This window comes from Parasteatoda tepidariorum, chromosome 1 (genome assembly GCF_982258835.1).
Source record: "Parasteatoda tepidariorum strain Cologne lab strain chromosome 1, Ptep-v5.0, whole genome shotgun sequence".
Classification (NCBI taxonomy): Eukaryota; Metazoa; Arthropoda; class Arachnida; order Araneae; family Theridiidae; genus Parasteatoda; species Parasteatoda tepidariorum.
This window is the reverse complement of record NC_141755.1, coordinates 112,135,616-112,149,926: the sequence shown is the minus strand read 5'-3', so window position 1 is coordinate 112,149,926 and position 14,311 is coordinate 112,135,616. Positions and strand designations below refer to the sequence as shown.

General features: G+C 30.8%; 1 long non-coding RNA gene across 1 annotated transcript; it reads right to left on the bottom strand.

The window, feature by feature from the left end:
- Positions 1 to 863: 863 nt before the first annotated feature.
- On the bottom strand, positions 864 to 13,660 carry LOC147816726 (uncharacterized). The gene is made up of 2 exons (XR_015428839.1): positions 6,852 to 13,660; positions 864 to 3,145 (listed from the first exon to the last, which is right to left on the bottom strand). It is a non-coding gene; the product is annotated as an uncharacterized LOC147816726 (long non-coding RNA).
- Positions 13,661 to 14,311: the final 651 nt, after the last annotated feature.

Sequence of the window (14,311 nt, the reverse complement as noted above, 5' to 3'; positions counted from 1 at the left end):
CAGAGTATCAGTCCAAAATCAAAAGCCATCTATCAAAAAAGTGGAGGATCCCCCTCTCATCATTGGTATGCGGCCAAGAAACCGGGCTCTTCACTTGTTCATATAGAGCATCTCAAACAGCTATTTCCAGGTTGGCAAGTGGACACACGAATAGTCTCTCGTACTTTAAAGGAAGAAAGACTTATGCAGTCTGCTCCAAATGCCTCAGCCTCGACTGCTTGAACCTTTCCAAGGAGGACTTATATGCTTCTCCACTTCTTGTAATTGACTTTGAGGGTCAACAACCTACTGGATCTTGTCTGACTTCGTCAGACAATTAGAGGACAAGAAACAACAACAAATACCTCACTAATCAGTTTTTAATCCACAAGAGATAACATTGGAATAAATACTTTTGGAAATTTAAATTGGGCTTAATTGCGTTGTTGCTCATCTCTAATTAAAAAGGTAGTTGATGAAAGCTATCAATTGGTCAATTTCTCCACAAGGAAGAAAAGAAAGGTGTAAGCAGAGAGCAAAATAAAGATGTAGCCCTGAATAAGTTGTTCTAATGATCAGAGTTTCACTAACTAGGTGCCGATCATTTAAATCAATTATGACAAAAAGCTAACAATAGTTGAGGTCACTCTTTTGAAAAATTAAAATTCTGATTATTGAAACAAGAGTTACTTAAAAAGGTTGATATCGTACAACAGTACTGCTTCGATATTGCAGAAAGATTTTAGATACGAAAGCTAGTTTTGAAGTCTTGTCAACATGAAAACCATTTTAATCTTAAAAACTAAAATTGCCGAAGTTTAATTAAGGGTATTAAAATTTTCCAACGTAATCTAAGAGAGAAAAACGCAAAAAAAGACCAAAAATTAAAATTACAACACATTTATTTAGATCTAATATATTACAAAAACAAATAAAATTTAAATTTCATGTATTTTATAAAACATCTCGTACAACATATACAAACAATCTATCGAAAATTTAATACAATCATATGTATCTAAATGCAGTCTCAATTAGCTTTAAACTGAATGGAAAAACTTGAAATAAACTATAAAAAGAAACACATTTTTATTACTACAACTTTTCCACTTTTCAACATAATTAGGATCAAAATAAGAGTCACATTAGTTCTAGTTTTATACAAGTGTAAAATTTAAAGGTAGTTAATATTAAAATTTGAAGAAAATTGACCAATATGTTACAGTAAATAAAATTCAAACTTGAAAAAATTCTTTACATAAAACAAAAGACTGGAGCAGTTAAAAGCTTTGGTGACGCTAATAGTTCAATTTTGTTTACTATCAGTTCTATTTTGTTTACTAGTTTAATATAATACCCGATTTGACTTCGGCATGTCCTTACAATTCTAAGTGTGGGAATAATATAACATTTTAGAATTTACTCAAACTTAAGAGGGGCACAAAATATTTTCCTAAGGAAATTGCAGATGAACAATTATATAAATATGTCATTTAAAACAAATTCAGCGAGAAAACAATTAGATTAGCTGGTATATCTATAATGAAATTTAAACGAAGGCGATGTAAAAAATTTTAGCTCTCAGATATGTGTACTATTAATAAAACTAATATTTATGATTTGAAGTTCTGTTGCAGAATAGAAATTTTATGTCCTACAGTTTGTACGAACTAATCGAAGAGTATAATTTAACTTAGAATTTCCTATTTTCTCACAAGTTAGGATTTCCATGAAATAGTTAAATATATTTAAAAAAACATATTGAAGTAAAAACCTTGATGAAATTAGATGTCTATCATTCCGAATAGATGTTTAAAATTTTATCCCCTATAAGCAGTTCTTACCCAAATAAATTTAATACAAGAAAATTAAATAAAACTAACGCAACGCAAAAGCTTTTGGAAATAGAATTTTCATCATAAGAAAATTAAGCCTAGATATGAAAAACCAACATATTTATTAATTACTTGAAATTCAGTGAAAATTTAAATTTTTCATTTAAAAAGTTTTGAATAAAGTTTATTTTAATATTACATGACGCATTTAATATACAATTTCAAAAATTAAATTATTTTGAAAAGAGGTTTTCTCCAATGGATCCAAAGTGAAGTTGACCCCTTTTCAAAATAATTAAATTCTGAAATAGCCCTATATAAATATTTTTCAAAGTTCCTTGTAAATATAAGAACGCAAACATTTCTTACAATGTGGGTTAGCTAGTTTTCTAGTAAAAAATTCACGCGGTTTTTTTTCTTCCTAATTCTGCAATTTCTTACTAAGCAAACACCACTTTTTTAAACTTCGACCACTAGTCTGTCTGCCGCCGTAGCCTTTTACTGTTCCAGTCTTCAATTCTTACAGCATTAAAAATTGCTATTCCTTAATTTAAATATATTGCTCTTTAAAAATTAACTTGGCCCTGTCTGTGCAAAAATTTGAAATATTTCAGATTGTATTTAATAGAGTGACTCTTTTTAATTCTCCATTGAATTATGTTCCTCTAACAAGAATTAGCTATAGTCAGTATGACAACAATATACAAAATAGATTACATCGTAAAAAGGTTGAGCCAGAGTTAAACAAAAGCCATTTCTGGGTTTATTACTAGTCTCTAAATTTCGAAAGTTCTCAGATAATTACATATAACTTTATCGTTACATATTAGAATTGACGTGATCTTAAAGCTTTCATATTTCTTGCCTTCCTGGAGGACTTATATTAAACTAACCCGCATTTGCGTTACATGGAGAGGAAAACCAGGAAAACCTCCCACGGTTAGCTCGACGGTATGCTCACACTCCGTTTATCACTGAGAAATTGAGCCGACTCATTGGGAGGTAATTGTCTTATTCCTTAGTCTTATTCACAGCGGGTTTTATTTGGACGTAGACAGCATATAATCTAGAGAGCATTCAGTGACTGTTGGACTTTCAATTGCTCATTAAAAAAGAGCGTCGAGGAACAAAGAGAAAAATCAAAGTTCATCGTCTCACCAACTAGGCTAGCAAAACAATTGACAATTTCTTTGCGCTGGAAACGTTTTTCCATCCATTCAGTAGTTGGTTCATCAAATCATTTGATTCTTCCTCAAAACTTTTCATCCTATGTTGTAGCCATGGCACCTCAAAACTTGCACATCTGCCGCAAATCAAGAATACAGACAATCCTGAAAAATACAAAAGACAAAAACAGTACCTAGGCACAAAACAAGGGATAAATTAAACAATCCAGTAAATTCGAAAAAAAACAAGTATTTGAAAACAATTATTTGAAATACAGTACTGGAAAACAAGAACAATCACATGCCTTAATGGCATACGTCAACAACAACAACAGTATGTTCTTGAACAATAAAGAGTATGCTTGCTGTAATACTTTCATACCACAGTATATCAATACCAATTCAATGTTACACATTAAAGATTAGAGTTCGTACAGTTACAAATGTTCAAACATTTTTTTTTTTACATTTCATATATTAAAAGCTGCCAAATATACTGCAACTGTAAAAATAAATATTTTATTTTTAAAATTTATTGAATAATGAAAGTTTGAATTTTATACCATATTCAGATGCTTTCGATGTTAACACTATTCAAGATAGATAAAACACATTTTATTGTAAAGCGAGAAAAACTGATAACTGATTCAAATTGTTTAGATCATTTTAAAAAAAGGTGCTGAAATAAATTCGTAAAATCTACTTAAATTAAAGCTGATACAGAGTATTAGGAAGTGCATTTAGTTAAAAGCTAGAAAATTTGTAACACTTTGATTAATATCATGACAAGCAAATTGCTTCTAGAATATTAAACATGTAAGTAATTTCAAAATTAGTAATATATTTCTACAGTGTTTTCCTACCTTTACTAATGTTAAAATGAAGATTAGGTTATGCGTGTCTTACTTAATTTCTTTTTCTCACAGAACTGAACGATTTTTATGACTGAAGGACTCTAGGTTAATGGTTATGGTTTAACATTAAAAATTAAATTTTACAAATTAGTCATATGCTAACAAAAATTTCACACATTTTGGTTAAATAAAAGGGACTTTTAAAGGCTCAGATAAAGTAATAAGAGCAATTTATGGGAATTTGAAGCAAAATAAAATTTTTCATTCAAACAAATAATTGAACTTCTCAGCGAAAATTAAGAGCTTTAGTTTAACGTGAATAGTTAGTAAAAGTTTGTTCAGTACTACAAACCTCAGTACAATGTACACATCTTAATTTAAGCCTACTCCTTTTTACAGTTCTAATCTGCTTCAAGATTTTGAATGCTAAGGACTATTGGCCAAATCGGCAACTGTCTCCAGAAAATTTTATGCAGTAGAATATAGTTCCATATAGCATGTACAGCTCATTGTATGTTTTTCATTGTACCATTTATATAGATTGCACCTAGAATTATCAAAACAATTCCCAAAAATAGCTATAATATTGTCAAGCAATTTTAACACTGCCCAGGTTTCTGAACCTTATGTGAATGCAGAATGAATAAAGGTGAATAAAATTTCCCAATATTTGTCTCAGGCATTTCATTCTAATATTAAGCTAGATTTTCAAATTAAATTTTGGTATCAAAAATTGTCAATTGTTATTTGCTTTTAAAGTTTAACTTTGAACGACACCAGCTAACATTTTCATAAATTTCCCATTTTATTCCCTAACAAATTTTACTTCGAATTTATCTACCTGGAAAATACCGTAAAAGTTGAAATTTGTGAATTCAATATGAACGTCTGTACTAAGTTACAATGCTAGTAAAGTGCTGGGAGCTTTTCAGGGCACGGACCTGCAACCTTTAGTTACAGTCCAGGCCCTTACTCTAGACCACCTCAGCCTTTAAATGTTAATTTAACTAGAGCGAGAAAAATGTAGCTAATTTAACCACTAAATTTCGCTGTAAGAGCAAGGGTACTTCAGAGAGTTCAGGTCACGGATATGTGAGCTATCATCACAATCCAGGACCCCCCAGTTCTTATGGAACCCCGGCCCTTACGGCACCGTAGTCTGAAAAACGGAAAAGTTCCCAAACGGCTAACAAGTGTGAAGCTCGAAGAGGAGAGTGCTAGACGGCCGTTCTGCTCCAATTCGGATTTCACACTTGTTCAGACCAGTTCATTGAAGTTTTTCGTTTCAGAATACGTTTCTCTATTACAATAGCAACATATTTGCCACAATTCAGGATTTCTTTTCGTAAATATCCAACGAAAGCGTATGAGTGAAATTTCCTTGCAGACGTTCATAATGCTAAACATCCTCAATGATTAAAAGATAAATTTTGTCCTTTTCACGTCGTTATTAATGATCCTTTCAGTTATTTAATAAACAGATCTAGGCAGAATCTTAATCTACTTACTGCCAATGTGATTAATAAGATTTTTTTCAGTGAAAAAAATAGCGATAAAACGAGGCGTTGTTTCGAATAGTTGTCTTAATGAATTTAGAAGTTCTATGTGAGTAAAAAGAAGCAAATTTAAATATAAAAAAGACCTGCGCTTACACGCGGCTCAGAAACCTGAGCTTTGTCATGATCCCATGAAAAAAGAATAGCCGCCTTAGAGAGAAAAGTTTTGAGAAGGATTTTGTGAGCTCTGTGAATAAACGGTAACTGGGAAACTATGAGTTGTACAGGGAAGCAAAAATTGGAGGAAGAGCCGCATTAAAGTAAACGTCAGCAAATTTGCTGAACATATCTGCTGACCCATCCTTCCTACTATCCAGACTCGCATTTTAAACAAACTAGAACCTGAGGCAGATCCAGATTGACTGTATTAATGGAGGTTCTGAAAAAGTAAAAATTAACATATGGGACATCGTGGCTAGGAAGAGGGTAGTATAAAATGAAAGATTCTAAATGTCCACACTCTGAAAGGACTGCTGAGTCATGAAATAATGAATGTTGCCGAATTTCACTTATGTCCTCTTTCGAAGAGAAGACTTAATTCCAAACTATAGAATTGAAAAAATGAAACTTCTAAGTGTATATTAGTGGTTATTCAGAAATCAGTCAGTAAAGTGAGCTTAATCGTATTTTAAGAACAATTATACTATACGTAGCTCAAAACTTCAGAAGTAAAATAACATAACTTTGCAATAAAACAATGTTAATTAAATCGCTCAGTTCATGGAGAATAGAAATAACCTTTAGATCTAGACTATCCGATTATAGTTTTCATACATAACAAATAAAAGCATTCTAGACTTATTTTAATCGACGAATCAAATAGTTATATTCGTATGAATTTTGAAAGATAGTAAAATAGGCAAGTTTATCGTTACTAGTAGCTTCAGGAAGGAGAATGCTAAATTACATTTAAAAATGAAGTTAGAAATGGGTAATAGTTTCTTTTGACACTTTCTTACTTATTAGAAAAATAATGAATATGTTAATATTTGCCTGCCAAGTGGTACAGTTAACCAAGTTAACAAAAAATTCCAAGAAAAAGTTATGGATTTACTTTTTCAAGTTTTTTAGTTTTATCGTAACGTATCAAAAACTGATGAGTTCAGAACAGGATATCTGCAAGTGATGCAATGTGGGTATCTCTAGTTTGATTGGTTGTAAAAACGTTGCTTTGTTTACGTTAGTAACAGATCTTTCCATTCTATTTTGAGTAAGCCAAGCATGACAAGTATCAATTCTCTTAACTGATACATTCTATAATACTTCACAAAAATTCTTTCAAACTTATTTCAGTTCTTTCACCCCTATATTTCTTACTTAACACAAAGACAGGCACGAAGCCATGTATAACATATTATGCATCAATATTTAAAGGTATGTGAAAAATAGATCACTTGCTACAATAAAATACATAAACAAATAATAAATCTGAGTATTGTAATTAAAGTTCAATGTGCTCACCTACAAAGCTAGCAAAACAATTGGCAAGTTCCTAGAGCTGGAAGCATTTTTCGTCTATTCAGTCGTTTCCCCATAAAATTGATTCTTCCTTGAAACTTTTCATCCTATGTTGTAGCCATGGCACCTCAAAACTTGCACATCGGCCGCAAATCAAGAATATAGACAATCCTGAAAAATACAAAAGACAAAAACAGTACCTAGGCACAAAACAAAAAGGATAAATTAAACAATTCAATAAACAAGTAGTATTAAGAAACCAATATTATTTTAAATATTGTTCCTGAACAAAAGGAAGAGTATAGTTAGAAGAGTAAGAGTTTAGTTGCTGTAATACGTTTATACTTTCATACCCCAGTAGTTCACTGCAAGATTAATTTAGAGTTACACATTATAGATAAGAGTTCGTACAGCTACAAATGTTCATTTTTTTTTTACTGTTCATACATTAAAAGCTTTTAAAATATTCATACATATTGGTGTAAAGATCTTTTTGGACTTTAAAGCTTCTAAAGTATAGTCAAAAGCGTCGAGTCGTAATAGTTTAAAGCTTTACTAAAGAAATCATATGAGTAACTGTAGAGATAAATATTTTATTCTCAAATTTTATTGATGTTAAAAGCTTGAATTTTATACCAGAGTCAGGTGCTTTCGATTTTTACAGTATTCAAGATAATTAAAACACATATTTTATTATAAAGCGAGAAAAAAACTATGCAGGAATTTATTTTAAACTTCTGCATTGTGACTCACATTTGAATGCTTGTCAAATACAGAAGAGCTTTTCAATTAAGCTTTCATTGCTGGGTGAAACGAATGGGAAAAAAAGAATAAATTGATATTTAATGAAAATTGATTATTCAAATTGTTTAAGGTCATTTTGAAAAAGGTGCTGAAATAATTTAGTAAAATCTACCAAAATTAAAGCTGATACAGACTATTAGGAAGTGCATTTAGTTAAAAGCCAGAAAATTTGTATCACTTTGATTAATATCACTACAAGCAAATGGCTTTTAACATATTAAACATGTAAGTTATGTTTTAAAATAAGTAATGTATTTCTAGAGTATTTTTCGATCTTTACTAATGTTAAAATAAAAATTAGGTGATGCGTGTCTTACTTTCTTTTTCTCACAGAACTGAACGATTTTGACGACTAAAGTTTAATGGTTATGGGTTAACATTAAAAATTAAAATTTATAAATTAGTCATAAACTAACAAAAATTTCATACAATTTGGTCAAATAAAAGGGACTTTTAAAGACTCAGATAAAGTAATAAGAGCAGTTTATGGGGATTTGAAGCGAACTAAAATTTTTCATTCAAACAAATACTTAAACCTCTCAGCGAAAATTAAGAGCTTTAGTTTCACGTGAATAGTCAGTAAAATTTTGCTCCACAGCTCCTCGTGGAAAACTTATTTAAGAATTTTTCATTTAGAATCTACTTTTTTGCCAGGGGAAAAGATTCTTATAAGCACTTTGAAATCCAGTGTACCCCTCTTGATTTAAGCCTGCTTCTTATTACAGTTCTAATCGGCTTCAAGATTTTGAATGCTAAGGACTATTAGCCAAATCGGTAACTGTCTCCAGAAAATTTTATGCAGTAGAATATAGTTCTACAGAGCATGTACATCTCATTGTATGTTTTTCCTTGTACCATTAATATAGATTGCACCTAGAATTATCAAAACAATCCCCCAAAAAATAACCATTATATTGTCAAGCAATTTTAATATTGCCCAGGTTTCTGAACCTTATGTGAATGCAGGTGAATAAAATTTCCAAATATTTGTCACTTGTTACAATAAAATACATAAACAAAAGATAAAACTAAGTATTATCAATCAAGTGCAATGTGCGATACAGCGCTGTATTCAATTAAGCTGACGTTGCTTAACATTTTTACTTATGTGGAAAATTTAGCTAAACTTTGAAACGCCATTTTATTTATTGACGATATGATGGCGCTGTCATCACATGAGTGGGAATGTTTGATCTTTTCGAAGTGCAAGTACCGAATTATAAAATCGCCCCACTGTTTTGCAACTTTATAATCAAGTACAGAAAAAACTATTTCACAATTTACGAATATTGAAATTATTTTATAACTTCATCATAGATGACTAGTTACACGTGTTGACAGGTTAATAACACAGAAATACAAAAATGTTCACATTCCTATAAGGCATAACCCTTAACTAATACTTCAAAGATCTGAAGCAAACTGTTTCAGATCTTTGATCTAATCTAATCTCTGAGAGAGAGATCTAAGAGCTAATCTGAATAGTTTTGCTATTCCAAGAAATTAAAGTAATCAAATTCTTTGATTAGCTATTCCATCACTTGGACATATGTATAGTTTTCTCAAAGAAAATTGAGAGAAATACCTCATGGCATACATTTTTAACCATTTTAAAATATTTTTAGTGTATTACAAAAAGCTACAGTGAAACACTAAAAACGTTTCTTTACCACTGCTTTTGATCTAAAGTAGATCACACCAGCTAGTCAGTTCAGTAACAGAGATTCATAATAGCTATGATACACAAAATCAATAAACTTAACTGTACTGTACAATTTAAACATTTGTGAATACATAATCACAATTCCTAAAATGAAAAGTTTTATAAAGTGTACAAAATAGTACACATTAAAAAATTAGAATTTTACTGAACAGGATAGCAGCTAACAGATATTATACAAATATATACAATTGACTGGTTTGAAAATTGATATTATACCTATTAAGCAACTAAAATTACATTTTTAAAGAAATAAATTTGTTTTCGTAGAAGTTTCGCAGCATAGAAAAAAACAGATCATACTCTATTGCAAATAATAGACAGGAAATATTTTTAATATTCCAAAATTTGTTTTCAGTAGCAAAAATACAGATGTTATATAAAGTGGTGTTAAAGCGGCCCATACAATCAAGCTCATTAATAGCTCATTAAGTTTTTTTATTTTTTAAAGGGGACATTAAATAGCTTCTAAACCAAGATTTTAGGCAATTAAAACTTTTCAATCTAAACCACAGTATATTTTCTTTCTGTATCTGAGAACAAAGAAAGATGCATGCGCTACTGAAAGGAACCAATAAGGAATAAAATTTGCAGGCTCAAACATTCATTTACATTTAACTGATTTAATTTCATTAAATTACTGATAGAAGGAGGCAAGTGATTGTTCATTTCAATGGGTATAAATAATATAGTCATTGAATGGCAGATCCACTTTCGGATTTACGGCTACTATTATTCAGCTCCATTGACTTTTCACTTCAAACCCAATCCGGAAGACAAGGGAACATCTTGATCAAGTGTTGGGAGAAATTTGCCTTCCTGCAGGACTTTCATGGAAGTAACCAGCATTTGAGTTACACTGAGAGGAAGACCACTAAATCCTTCCATGGTTAGCCTTACGGAAGGAGAACTAACCCATGATCCGTCTATCCCTGAAGATATGTTACGTCAGTCCTGGGTCGGTGCAAACTGGGTGCGGATCTCGAAGCAGCCAGCTATTGTTGGGATCGAACCCGGGTCACCTCATTAGGAGGCGGCCGTGCTATCCCCTAAGCCACCAAGGCACTGGTTATAAATTGTCAAAAATGAAGCAGAGTTAATTTTAGTGCGCTTACCCCAAAATTATCCTGCAAAAATGATAAAAATTAAATACAGCAGAATTCTAGATCTGGCGTTCGCCGGTGAGCCTCCCTGAACTTTAATTGCAGATGAACAAAATTATTTTCATTAGTTTTAGATTCGAAGAGATTATTAAACTGAACTAACTTTTAGGAAAATTTAAGGTACGAGTTTCCAGATGCTCACTTAGAAAGCTTTTATTTAAGGAGGGGTCAGATTTTTTAAGACACAGAGCTCCAGTTGAAATTTGAACACTATAGGTCTTCGCAATGTAGTCAAAGCTAAAAATGGACGATAATTCACTGACAATTTTGATTATAGTTCTTTTGAAACTTTTGTCATCCAGCGAGATGTGATGTAGTTAATTCCTGTACTCTAGCTATTTTAGAAACTTAGTAAAAATGCAAATTAAAGACTATCTTAAATTTAAGATTAAAGATTAGGACGATTCATATTAGATAAAAAACTTAATTGCATCGTCATCTGTTATGGAACTATAGATATCAGTGCTTTAACCGAATTAAAATTGTGATTTGTAAGATTTCAGTGTCCTAAAAGCCAGCGTAATGTAAAATTGCTGCGAGTGATTGACATTCCTGTAATAATTTCTTCTATTTTAAAGATTTTGAATGTTCAAAGTTTGTCTTAAGAAATGTTTTAGGAACCAGTTTGAGAGAAGGTTGCAATTATTTTCGTGAACTTTGAATAGAATTTAAAGCTTCTACATTACAACACTAGCAAGAAAACATTGATAATTTTAAACACTTTGTTGCATCTTCGATATTGTTTGTGCAAACAATAGTATCTAGGGAAAACAATTTCTGATTTAAAGTTTACAATGCCCACTTGAAGATTTGACACAAATACAAAAAATGAAAAGTTTATAGTAAAAAGAGGTAATAAGAATTTAATATCTTTCAGCAATGCTTATGTTGGTAATTTTAGTTTCATTCAGTTGGAACAGTTATGTTCCTTTACAATAATTATTCTACGTTCCATACGTTTCGTTACAATGAATTTTATTCAAGCGTTATAAAATTATTAAATTTAGTTACAAGTTTCAAACCTAAATATGCAATTAAATGTTTACGTATTAACATATATGGCAACGTTACTTTTAATAAGTAACGAGTAAAAGTACAAGTATTTTTAAAAAAGTAACGAGTAAAAAGTACAAGTAAAAGTACAAGTACTAAACAAAAAAATAACGACTAAAAAGTACATTTCTAGGAAATCGAAAATTCAAAGTAACCTAAAATTTTATTGAATAATATTCTTATGTTCTTTAATGTTTTTGCGAAATTGTTGTTATTTATTTAATTATTTTTAATTTTGGAAGTTATGGACATGAATTTATTTTTAAATTCGAAAGAATATTATGATATAATTTTATAATATAATCGTATAATATAATTTTAAAAACAAATATAATTTTAGTATCAAACTTTTTATGGATTTGCACGAAAAAGAAATTTCATCTATTGATTTTAATTTTAATTTATTATTCTTATTTATTTAAATTACCATTGATTTAAAATTATTTTACTCTTTAGAAACACGTTTTAAAAGCACAAACATAAGCAAAGCAAACACGGGGTTTCAGATAGCTTTGTGATCTTTGAGCTAGTTAAAAATAATTGAATGTGCAGTATAAGTTGAAACAGAAAGTATTTAAACACAAAGTTAGCTGTGAATGCATATATATTGCACATTAATTTTATAAATTAAAACATAAGCATTTATTTTTAAATTTAATTTCTTTTTTTTTTAGAAAGCTTACCGAGTTTTAGAAAAAAGTAACGATTTCATTCAATATTTCCTTTACAAATACTTGTACTTTTTCCCTAAAAAAGTAACGAAAGTACAAGTAAAAGTACCAAATTTAAAAAGTAACGAAGTACAAGTAAAAGTATGTACTTTTTACTTGTACCGGCGGTACAAGTAACGAAAGTAAAAGTACTGCCATATATGCGTATTAATATGTCGCAATTTTTCACAAAGGATTTAATTGTAAAAACATAATAGTCGACCCTCTAAGCGGGTCACGGCAAGTTTTTGATAAATACGGCTTTAGCAGCTTTTTGATGTATCCTACGCAACAAACAATCCCAGGCAGGGGAACCAACCTGAAGAGGGTATTCCCTGTGCGTCCAATGCCCAATCCTACAGACCCACTGAAGACTGTCCAGACTAGCTCAAAGGGAATGAATTAGTAGACACACAATATAAAAGTTAAATTAAAAGATGTTGAATTAAGACTATATCAAGGTAAGTTGTAAACTCATTAAAGTGACTTATTAATGAAGGAAAGTAATTAAGCTTGATATTAGTTAGATTAAGCTTTTTAATGAAGGAAAGTAATTAAGCTTGATATTAGTCGTTTGAGCTAGTGCTGGAAATGAAATTAAGGTGCCACTGATTTTGTTGAGATTAGAACTAGAGTTCCACAGTCTTTCAAGTCCCCCAACCAGTACAGAAACTTAAAAAATTTTTAAAAGAGCATTGTTAAGAAACTGGGAGGTCGGGAAAAAATACGAGACGTAGTTTCGTTTTTCTCTGGGAAATACGAAGACTTAGAAAACTGGCCCACTCCCTATAGAAAGGTCCAACACTCATTGGTTAATTCTTTCAGCTCTTACTTGGAGATTTGGAGGTGGTCACTGCATTAAAAATATTTCAGTCCTTAACTTATCGTCTGGTTGCAGCCCCTGGTGACCGCGGCTTTCTAGTTTTAGGAAAAGTTTAAAGAAATTGATTTTATTGATTAATTTTGGGCCAATATTGAAGAGCTATTGGACAAAATTGCTGTAATGGTTAATCTAGTTTGTTAATCCTACTGTAACATCCATCAGGGTTTCAGAACACGAAAGGCTAGCGGTATTGGGGACAAAAAAGTTACTATCGATTAGTTGGCCACAGATATTTTTTCACCCATATCAATAACCCTACAGCCAACTGCGTGGCTCCTAGTCTATTTTCTAGTGGCTAATCAAATGAATCTATGGTGCGCGTGTGTAGTGGATCAGTCACATTGGCTTTGTAATGGCGAATCAGTTTACATTTGATTGCGAGATGTGCATGTTCAATGTGTTATGTTACAAAAGATGAAGTCAATACGCATTAGTTATTCCAATTTCTAATTAAAAGTTGACTAGAATTTAGTTTTACACAGAGCCGAAACATTTATTTACAACATTAACGCATATTTGATTAGTATTACAAGTTTATCCTGCAGTAAAAATTTAATTTTATTGAAATTGAAGTACATAGGTTCATAAACTTCAATCAGTATAACTGAATGTCCGTTAAGAACAAATTATCCTAGACAATCTTAATAGTATCTGAAAAGTACTATCTCTGTTAAAGTACTATTTCTTAAAATAAAACTTTTGCAATTTAAATTTAAAATTTCTGCTTTTGATGTATATTTCTACAGCTTTTCATCTTGAATACTTTATAATTTTTAAAACTTTCTCATTCGAATTTGTGGAATACAAATAAACTATTCAACTATAAATATTTTGAACATTTAAAACTGAATAAAAGCCCTCAATTTCGATTAAACAAACCTTTGATACTCTTTTTAAACGAATTACAGTAATTTAAAATTTAATAGCCTTTAAATTAGTGTCGATATCTAAATGTAACGCTCTGAACACTATGAACGTTCAAGTTGCACAACACTATGAACGTTCAAGTTGCACAACACTATGAACGTTCAAGTTGCACAACACTATGAACGTTCAAGTTGCACAACACTATGAACGTTCAAGTTGCACAACACTATGAACGTTCAAGTTGCACAACACTATGAACGTTC